This window comes from Mustela erminea, chromosome 17 (genome assembly GCF_009829155.1).
Source record: "Mustela erminea isolate mMusErm1 chromosome 17, mMusErm1.Pri, whole genome shotgun sequence".
NCBI lineage: Eukaryota > Metazoa > Chordata > Mammalia > Carnivora > Mustelidae > Mustela > Mustela erminea.
Window position 1 is genome coordinate 20,511,742 of NC_045630.1, and position 10,197 is coordinate 20,521,938.

Consider the following 10,197-nt stretch of genomic DNA (forward strand, 5'->3'; position numbering starts at 1 on the left):
CTCTCCATTCTGCTTTCAAAATATATCCAGTATCCACCCATCTCTCACCCCTTCCTCGGCTACCCTCATCGTGTCTCACCTGCGAAATTGCGATAGCCTCCTAACCGGTCCTCCTCCTTCAGAGAAAAAGCCCTGGTCTGTCATTGACACTAGGCCCTACTTCCTCTCTGTCCCCATCGACCCCCACTTCCCACTGGCCTTTTTGCTCCTCTAGGACACACCTTTGCATGTGCTTTGCTTCCCCTAGGATGCCCTTCCCTCACTTACTCACATGGTGCGCTAAGTCTATTTCATTCCAATCTCCTCTTAAATGCTAATACCTCAAAAGAGACCTTTTTTTTTTTTTTGGACCTTCTGTTTATACACCAGCCCTCATCTCTGTCCTATCCCTTACCCTTCACTATTTCTATTCATATCACTTAGGGTTATCTGGTGTGTTTCTTTTCTGTCCCCACTAAAATGGAAACTCCATAAGGTTGGGGATTTCCTTTGTTGATGTTGTTTCTTGTTTGGTTGGGTTTTTTTTAGTTATTTATTTTCTTTCTTACTTTTTTTTTTTCCTTTAAGGGCAGGGATTTTTTTCATTCTATTCTCTGACATATCTCAGATGCCTAGTACAGCATCTGGCAGATGGGTGCTCAATAAATAACCACTGAATAAGTGAACGGATGAAAGATGAACTATGGGGTATGGACTTAATGGAAGCGGTGAATCTCAATGAATAAAGAAAATTTCCAGGTAACAACTCCATGGTTTAAAGTCTTCCATGTTCAACTCTTTTCTCAATATTCTAGTTAGCTCTTAGAATTAAGTGTATCTTGGGGCACTTGGGTAGCTCAGTAAGTTAAGTGTCCAGCTCATGATTTCAGTTCAGGTCATAATCTCAGGGTTGTGAGATCGAACCTAGCGTGGTGCTCAGTGCTGAGTGTGGACCCTGCTTAAGATTCTCTCTCTCCGGGGTGCCTGGTGGCTCAGCGGGTTAAAGCCTCTGCCTTCGGCTCAGGTCATGATACCGGGGTCCTGGGATGGAGCCCCAAATCGGGCTCTCTGCTCAGCAGGGAGCCTGCTTCCTCCTCTCTCTCTGCCTGCTTCTCTGCCTACTTGTAATCTCTGTCTGTCAAATAAATAAGTAAAATCTTTAAAAAAAAAAAAAAAGATTCTCTCTCTCCCTTGCCTTTTCCCTCTGCTCCTTCACCCCCAGAGTCCTTTCACACTCTAGCTCTTAAAAAAAAAAAAAAAAAAAAAAAGGCAGGGGCACCTGGGGGGCTCAGCCTATTAAGTGCCTGCCTTTGGCTCAGGTCCTGATCCCAGAAGGGATCAAGTCCTGCAGAGGGCTCCCTGCTCTGTGGGGAGCCTGCTTCTCCCACTCCCTCTGCATCCCCCTCTCTCTTTGTCTTGTGAATAAATAAATAAAATCTAAAAACAACAACAACACTTCTTTCAGGTAAATAGCACGTACTAAAATGATTATCTTATTAAATATCTTTATTGAGATATAATTCACTTACATAAATTCACCCATTTAGATTACTTTTTTTGAAGGAGCAAATGAGATTAATAGACATTTAGTACCAGTACCTATAAACTGTGCATGTGTTTTGGGGATTCTCTTACCTGTCATTGAACTATGAACCCCTTTCGGGACATGTTTTCATTTGAGTGAGTGACATCTGTGTATTTAGACATTTAACTGCCTGCAGAGTAGGAACAGTTTCAAACTTATTTGCACTCCCCCCAGTACCTTGTACTGCTGTGTAATACAGGATTGGGAGCTCTGTAATTACTTTCTTGTGTGATAAGTACACATGACAGGTTACCAGTTATCCAATGAAATCTTCACAAAAAACTGACTGAAGTAGGTGCTGTTCTTATCACCATTTTAAAGATGAGAAAAATCAAGGTGAAAAAGCTTAAGCAATTTAACTAAGGTCACCCGTCACCTGGGTTTATCTAACTCCAGAGTTCATCCTTTTAACCACAGATGCTACTACTTTTATGTTAAATCTTGCTTTTGTTTATTTACATAAATAATCCAGGTTTTACTATTAAAAAAATTAGAAACCATGGACAAACAAAAAGGCAAAAAAGAGGGAAGGATCATCCAGATCCCAATGTTAATGTCTGTATTCTTATTTATTTATTATTTAGAGTTAGAGAAAAGGAGAGAGTGCATGTGAGCAAGGGGAAGGGATGGGGCAGAGGGAGAGAGAATCCTTAACAGGCTGCAGGCTCATTGCCAAGCTCCACATGGGGCTTAATCTTCCAACTCTGAGATCACGATCTGAGCTGAAATCAAGAGTCCAACACTTAACCAACTGGGGTATCCAGATGCCCCAATGTAAATATCTTTTCGATAACCCCAATCACCAGTTTGATACAGATTCCTATAAATTTACATATAAATATATGTACAATTATAATTTATAATTATATAAAAACTTACTTATTGTTACTTAGTTACGGAAATGAGGTGATGCTCTTTATATATTCTGTAACCCCGTATTGTAATTTTTCATTTGGAATATTTCCATTTAAATAAATATCTAGATCTAGGTCAATGGTAGTTCATTATATAAATGTAACCTAAGTCACGTATCTACCAGCAATGTATGCCTGTTTTCCTCCTTCTCAGTCACATTGGACATTTTCATATCTTTTTAAAAATTATCATCATTAATTTCATTATTCATTTTAATATTTGGCAACTTAAAAATCAAAATAAGTATCACTTTCTGTGGTTTACTTTTGAAATCCTTAAAGAGAAAGATTCATTATTTTTCCATGGGCTTTTTGGCTATACATGCTCCCTTGTGAGTAAGTTGTTCTTATATTTTTCTGGTTTCCTATCAATTTCTTATTTTTATTGATTTGGAAGAGTTTTATATATTTTAAAGAAATTGACCCATCTACTCTAACTCACATTGCAAATTAAACACACTTTGTTTATTAAAATGTATTTCCTTGTATTCTTTATTCAGTAATTTTCTTTGAATATTTGCTAACCATATACAAATTATAAAATCAATTACATTTTTCTCTGGCATCTTCCAATCGTCCCTTAACACTCCCTTCTCTTTTCTCTTTGTATAGTTTCTGATGAATGCCTTATCTTATCAACAATATCTCTTATAGACTGTTGTAGCTTAACTATTGAAAGTCATTTTTATGAATTATTTTTAATAAGCTCCTTCACTTACTAGAAAAATGGTTACAATAATCTGATATGTCCTATTTTCCTCAGGAGTATAAGTTTTTTTTTTTTTAAAGATTTTATTTATTTATTTGTCAGAGAGAAAGAAAGCGAGAGCGAGCACAGGCAGACAGAGTGGAAGGCAGAGTCAGAGGGAGAAGCAGGCTCCCTGCGGAGCAAGGAGCCCGATGTGGGACTCGATCCCACGATGCTGGGATCATGACCTGAGCCGAAGGCAGCTGCTTAACCAACTGAGCCACCTAGGCATCCCGGGAGTATAAGTTTTAGAAGCTCCAGTTGACATTCTGATTATTAACTTGTTTCATGATTTTGAAAAACAACTTAAATTTTCTACTTTATATTCCTTTTCTTTAAAATGAGTGTCTGTGAAAATTTAATGTGATCATATATGCAACGCACTTAATACATATTAATATGCATAGCACATATTTAGCATTCTCTAAATGAAGCTAGCATGACAAGAAGTAATAAATAAAAAGATGTTTTATTAACTTTTTAAACTTATCAACATTAGTTCATTTTATTTTTCTTCTTATTATAGTACCTTTATTACATGATCGGGAAATCACCTTCCAGGAGGCAGGGTACCAAGACCAATTTTGAAAAAGGAAGAAGTGTATCTATTACATTTTGACTGTATTTTGAAAGACATAAAAAGCTGCTTCATAGTACAAACTACAGAAAACTCAGCTGGATAAAATATTTTCTAGAGTGAATATATACAAAATGAAATTCAACTTCTGCTCGTCAATGATTCTTGAGGGAAAGTTTCAGGAGCTTCTGTGTGAAATTTTTATTAGAAAAGATGGATATGGGGCACCTGGGTGGCTCAGTTATTAAACATCTGCCTTTGGCTCAGGTCGTGATCCCAGAGTCCTGGGATCGAGCCCCTCATCAGGCTCCCTGCTCAGTGGGGCGCCTGCTTCTCCCTCTCCCTCTGCTGCTCTGCCTGCTTGTGCTCTCTTGCTTTCTCTGTCAAATAAATAAATAAAATCTTTTAAAAAAAGAAAAGAAAGAAAGAAAGGAAAGATAGAAAAGACAGATATTTATTTTTAAAGATTTTATTTATTTGAAAAAAGAGAGAGACAGCAAGAGAGGGAATATAAGCAGAGAGAGTGGAGAAGGAGAAGCAAGCTTCCCGCCAAGCAGGAAGCCTGATGGCGGGGCTCGATCCCAGGACCCTAGGATCATGACCTGAGCCGAAGGCAGACACTGAATGACTGAGCCACCCAGGTGCCCCCAGATTTTTTTTTAATTGAGAAACATTGCTTTTCTTCAACATGCTCTTCCTTTTTTTAAATTGAAATACAATGAGCATACAATGTTATATTAACTTCAGGTGTATGACATATTGATTTGACAATTCTATTCATTACTCAATGTTCACTCTAAGTGGAATCACCATCTGTCACTACACATTATTACAATACAATTGAATATATTCCCTATGCTATACTTACCATCTCTTATCATTTATTTATTTAAGAACTGGAAGTTTCTACCTCTTAATTTCCTTTACCTATTTCTCTATCTCCCCACCCACCTCCTTTATAGCAACCACCAATTTCTTCTACTTAAGAATTTGATTTTGGGACGCCTGGGTGGCTCAGTTGGTTAAGCAGCTGCCTTCGGCTCAGGTCATGATCCCAGCGTCCTGGGATCGAGTCCCACATCGGGCTCCTTGCTTGGCAGGGAGCCTGCTTCTCCCTCTGCCTCTGCCTTCCACTCTGTCTGCCTGTGCTTGCTCTCACTTCTCTCTCTATGACAAATAAATAAAATAAAATCTTAAAAAAAAAAAAAAAAAGAATTTGATTTTGTTTGCTTGCTTGCTTTTGGTTTTTGGATTCCCCATATAAGTGAAATCAAATGGTATTTGTCTTTCTCTGTGTGACTTATTTCACCTAGTATAATTCATGCTGTCACAAATGGCAAGATCTTGTTCTTTTTATGGCTGAGTAATATTCCATTGAATATACAGACCATATCTTTTTTATCCATTTATCTATCATCTATCCATTCATCTATCAATGGATACTTGGGTTGCTTCCATAATTTTGCTATTATAAATAATGTTGCAATAAACATTGGGCTGCATAAATCTTTTGGAGTTAGGGTTTTCATTTCCTTTGAGTAAATACCCAGTAGAGGGATTACTGGATTATATGGTATTTCTATTTTTAATTTTTTGAGGAACTGCCATGCTGTTTCCCACACTGGATGCACCAATTTACATTCCCACCAATGGTGCATGAGAGTTCCCTTTTCTCTACATCCTCACAAACACTATTTCTTGTCTTTTTTTGAAAAAGATTTATTTATCTCTTTGAGAGAGAGAGAAAGAGAGAGACAGAGAGAGTGAGAATGAGTTGGGGGAGGGGCAGAGGGACAAGCAACGTCCCTGCTGAGTGGGGAGCCAGAAGTAGGGCTCCATCCCAGGACCCTGGGATCATGACCTGAGCCAAAGGCAGCGGCTTAACTGACTGAGCCCCCAGGCATCCCTAACTTGATTTTTTTTTTAAATGTTGAGTTGTATATTCATTTTTTAAAACTATATTTTAGACCTTAATTCCTTACTAAATAAATCATTTTTAAATATCTTCTCCCATTCATAGGTTGGTTTTTGTGTTGATTCCTTCCTTATTGGCTTCCTTTGCTATCCAAAAATCTTTTTACTTTGTTTATTTTGGTGTAGTTCCAATAGTTCATTTTTGCTTTTGCTTCACTTGTCTGAAGAGACATAGCCATAAATGTGTTGCTAAGGCCCATATCTAAGATTTACTGCCTTTGTTTTCCTTAGGTGTACATGGTTTCAGGTCTCACATTTAGGTCTTTAATCCACTGGAGTTTATTTTGGGGTATGGTGCAAGAAAGTGGTCCAGTGTCCTTCTTTTGTATATATCTGTCCAGATTTCCAAATACCTTTTATTGAAAAGACTGTTTTCCCCATTGTATATTTTTTTCTTCCTTTGTTGTAGATTCATTGACCATTTAGGTGTGAGTCAATGTGCTTTTCCAATATGAATCATCACAATTTTTTTATAGATCTCTAGCACTGCACAGTATCTTGGGCACAGAGTAGAAGTACAAGTATTTTAACAGAAACTAATACAGGCTTAGAACTAAGGATGACAAAGTCTAGAACCAAAGGAGCACTTAGATGTGTTGGTATCAGTCTTCAAATCTGACAAAAACCAGACCAAAGCAATAACCTATTATTGCTGTAGATAAGCAGATGCTACTGGTTCTGAGGGCAGGTCTCTAAACTACCTTGTACTTGGGCAGGGTGTTAGTTTAGTACAAGTGCACAAAGGGTAGAGTGCCACCTGCTGGACCAGCTGTGATACTCCGTGTAGGGTTGGGGCTACTTGGCAATGAGGAAAATGACAGGCTCCAGTCCAAATCAAATTCTTAGCTTGCACTTCAATTAGTTTAACAGTCATTTGGAATTATTATCCTTTACAAGGTTCTTCTGCTCACCTGACAAAGAATTGCTCTTCCAAAACAGAATTTTTCTCTTGAATTTATTTTGGGGGGATAATTCTATTATTTTACCATACAAGCGTATACTTAACTTACTGCTTATAACAACACATTTTGACATTAGTTATAATCCATTTTGTAAAGCACAGTCATGTGGTTATTTCCTCTCGGAGTCACAGTTCACTCTTTTCTCTATAGTGCAAGAAAATCAACACATGAATTCTTCTAGGCAGGAATCATAGTTGCGAAAAGTAATATTCCAGGGCTCTGACTTCTGTTCTAGTATGCTCAAATGGGCAAATGGAAGGAAGAATTGGCAAGGAGCCCCACAAGGGTGCAAGAACAGTGGGACGGGTCCATAAAGGTGGCAAGGGAAGTTATACATCACTGACTTTCTTTGGAATTTCTGTACGTGATAATTTTAAAAATGCGATCTGACTTAGCTTTATTGCTTTTCTGTTTTCTACAGACATTGCACCCCTTATTATCTGAACCAAGGGCAGACCACTCCCACAGCATCCCCTTGATATATCTACAAGTATTTGCACTCACGAATAGTATGGGGTAGTAGGGCAGAGACGTCTAGATATATATGTCTTATGTATGGAGAAAAATACATGATGATTTATTATATCTGATTAAAACTGCCTTCATCCATACTGCCTTAAATTCCTTCTTATTTTGACAGTGAACCAATTATTAGTTATTTAGGTAACAGATGATAAAACTACTGTATTGAATACCTTAAGGTGAATCCATTTAATCAGATTACATTCTTTTAAAATTTAATTAACATCTTGGGACACATGGGTGGCTCAGTGGGTTAAAGCCTCTGCCTTCAGCTCCGGTCATGATCCCAGGGTTCTGGGACTGAGCACCCCATCGGTATCTATGCTCAGCGGGGAGCCTGCTCTCCCCATCCCGTGCCTGCCTCTCTGCCTACTTGTGATCTCTGTCAAATAAATAAATAAAATCTTAAAAAAAAAAAATGAAAGGACTCATATCCTATAACCCTGTCATTAAAAAGAAAGAAAGAAAGAAAAAGTTAGTTAACATCAGCTCACTTCAGGACTATCAGTTTTGAAGGAGAAAAGAGTCATCTAGGAGTGGGGAGGGTCTTTAAAATACATTGGTTAGTCTGTTTCCAAACTGGCCAATCAGGCTCCTTGCCCAGGATAGCACTATTGTAACGACTGAAAAAGACAGTTTATTTCCCCTAGGGTTGATAAACTGGTAGGAAATTAATCCTGAGCTGCTGGCAGACATTTGTCCACGGAAGGAGAACCTGTGATTGAGAGAAAATAATTCTCAGATGACATTGCATTAATTGAGTCCGGACTTGCCCAGTTCCATTAAATAATAAATCCTCCCCATTTCTGTTTGTTAAACAAGTTTGAATTGGATTTCTGTTTTCCTCCCCAACCAAAACCATTTTGACAGCGTAAGATCTTAAATATAGTGTTTATATGCCAGATTAAAATGTTCTGTAGCTATACTGTATCCCTTTATATAATTGATTAAAGCATATATATGTAGACATTACTTTCTATGAGTGATTTGTAGTGTATGCCAACAATTGGCAGCACAATATATAACAATTTACTTTTCTTAGTCATTTTTTATTCTCAGCAGTCAGTTTTGAAAGTGATTTATTCTCATTCTAGACATTTGATTAATTATTGGTCCTACATATACACTAATTCCAATTCAGATTTTAAATTAGCTGCTCAAATTTTGACATGAGAATTAACAGTCTTTCTGTACATCATGACCTGAATATATATGAATATAGCCCATTATTACTCTCATTCTATTCATTTTTTTAAGTAATTCATAAAATGCAAAATTTTAGTTCAAGGCGTGCTGTAATTAAATTAGGAAGCATGGCAGAGTTTGGATTAGAACTAAATCAGATTGGCAGAAATTCTGTTGCCTTAAATAGCTTTGTTTTACATGGTGCTATTAAAGTTATAGCTACATAAATCATATCCCTTAATCCTAAAATTCTTGGAAATTAACTACTGGAAGAGTGATAATAACTTTGAGGGAGCTCAGTGTAGATGAACTCAGCAATACTGGGGAAGGGAAGTACAAGTAAAAACCAGCTGGAAGACAAGGGTAGATCAAGTTTTGGGGTTTTCTCTGTTTTGTTTGTTTGTTGAAACTGATGCACTATAATTTTGATGGCTCTGACTTGGCCTTCAGTGTGAACAGTGGTGCCAGGCTTATGGTCAGCACTCAATAAAGGCTTGTCGAGTGAATGAATAAATGTTTTACAATAGATACAAATTTTTGGTGTAGTAAGATTCTTCCTGTAATTGTTGCAAGTTTTAAGACAGTCATTTGAGGACTGAGCCAGAAGGAATTTCAGGTGTCCTTTTCAAGTTTCCTTATTTTAATATTGAAGGAACTGAGATCAGAAGAGGTAAAAATGACTACCCAAAACAGAGATAGGAGTAGTAAATCAGTTAACAAACACTTATGGAGCACCCAGTACTAGGTAAATGTTTGACATTGTTTCAGATAATGGACGTATAGCAGAGCATAAGTCATCCAAAGTCTGACTTCAAAAGAGCTTATATTCTGGAGCACCTGGGTGGCTCAGTCTGTTAAATGTCTGACTCTTGGGGTACCTGGGTGGCTAACTGGTAAAGCCTCTGCCTTCAGCTCAGGTCATGATCCCAGGGTCCTGGGATCAAGCCCCGCATCAGGCTCTCTCCCTGCTCGGGAGGGAGCCCGCTTCCCTTCCTCTCTCTCTGCCTGCCTCTCTGCCTACTTGTGATCTCTGTCTGTCAAATAAATAAATAAAGTCTTTTTAAAAAAAAAATGTCTGACTCTTGATTGTGGTTCAGGTCATGATCTCATGATCGTGAGATCGAACCCCACACTGGGCTCTGTGCTGGGCATGGAGCCTGCTTAGGATTCTCTTTCCCTCTCTCTCTCTCTCTCTCTCTCTCCCTTAGTCCCTCTCCCCCTGCCCCCACTCTCTCTCCCTCTCTCAAAAAAAAAAAAAAAAAGTTATATTCCAGTGGGGAGAGATGATTAACATGTCAAATGAATGAATAAATAAGATAATTTCAAGTCTGATAAATAATGCTAGTGAAAATGCTAATACAGAATATTGTGTTGGAGAAATGACAGAGGGTGGGAAGAGACACAACTGATTTAGTAGAGGACTCAGCACGAGGCTCTCTAAGAACTCTTCTGTGAGCTGAGCCTTGAGTCATGAGGACACATCCATGCAAATGTATGAAGGAAGAGTATTCCAAGTGCAAGTGCAAAGGTCCTGAGACAGGAACAAGCTTGGTGTGCTTGATGGGGAGGGGGGGAAATAGCCGTAGTATTTCAACCGGAAGAAATGGTTGGACAAAATGGACAGAGATGAGGTTAGGTATGGAGGAAAAGGAGTTGGGTTTTATTACAGAGGGTGATGAGATAGCATATAAAAGGTTTCAAGGAAAGGAGACATCTAACCTAATTTTCATGGTAGACAAATCATTCCAGCT